This window comes from Gekko japonicus, unplaced genomic scaffold (genome assembly GCF_001447785.1).
Source record: "Gekko japonicus isolate JY-2015 unplaced genomic scaffold, Gekko_japonicus_V1.1 scaffold1141, whole genome shotgun sequence".
Taxonomy (NCBI): Eukaryota; Metazoa; Chordata; class Lepidosauria; order Squamata; family Gekkonidae; genus Gekko; species Gekko japonicus.
The window spans coordinates 265,334-266,663 of NW_015167573.1; positions in this window are offsets into that span (position 1 = coordinate 265,334).

Genomic DNA, 1,330 nt, shown 5'->3' on the forward strand with positions numbered 1-1,330 from the left:
CACCATGAACACATCCTGCTCGGGTGCCTGGTAGGCATTCATTTCTCCCCGTACTATGTGGCCCTAGTTGGATACGTTATATATACTTCTCTGTAAACCGCTCCAAGCCCTCGGGAAGGAGCGGTATATAAGCTGAATGAATAAATATAAATAAATAAATATCACTTTCCCTCATATCCAATGTAGTTTGAAGTCCTTTGAGGGCCTCATTGTGTGATACGTTGGTATACAGTGATACCACATCCAAAGGGACAAAGAGCATATCCTCATTTTCCATCCAGATTAATATGTCCCAAAAAATCCATAGTGTCCCTTGAATTTTTAAAACCTTTCATTCCAAAAATTAATACATATCTAAGGGACACTATGGAATTTGTTTGAAATGGAATTAGTTTCAATTTCAAAATAATTTTTTTGGGCAAGTATCTGGGACTGCAATGGGATGCAAATTTTCACTGGAATTGGCAAATCTTTTTATGAACAGATTTGAAAATCAATTCATCCTTAATGCAAATGACATCTATGCTGAGAACATCATTATTTTAAAGAGATTTTTGGATAATATTTTTTTTTTAACTCTGGAAAGGTTCAGTTCAACTTTTATTGGCATTTAAAGCGTTCATTAATGGCCTGCATGAAACTATCAAATTTGAAATGAAATATGATTATAAGGAAATTAACTTCCTGGATGTCAGTATAAGAAGGGTGGGAAACACAATAGAGACCGGCACCTATAGAAAACCCACAGATGCCAACTCCTTTTTGTCTAGTGACAGCTTTCACCCACCACATCTAAAAAAGAACCGTCCCTATTCCCAATTGTTGAGGCTTAGGAGAAACTGCAGCCAGACTAAAATATTAATGGGCCAATTTAGAGTCAGGGGCTACTGTTAAGCAGGCTTTCCATAGGCAAAAAATACCAGTAGGTCCTCCCTCTTGATACCTAAGAAAAGACAAGGTCAGTCTGATAGGATTATTATCCCAATGATTTATGATGGAGGATCAAGTCAGGTCAGTAACATCATTAGAAAACATTGGCATGTATTAACCAATATTCCTTCATATGAGCTTGCTCCTCTCTTTGCCTACCAGAGATCTAAAAATCTGAAAGATATGTTAGTGAGAAGCAGCTGAAAATCTTCTCCAGCAATACAAAATTTACCAACTGGCAACTTTCCTGTGGAAGATGTGAGGTTTGTGATTTGATGTTACATATAAAGTTTTGCTATGATTCAGCTAAGCAGAAAAAGTATTGTATTAGATCATTTTTCAACTGTAACTCAAAAGGTCTTATCTATGGCATCATCTGTAAATGTGAAAAAATGTACAT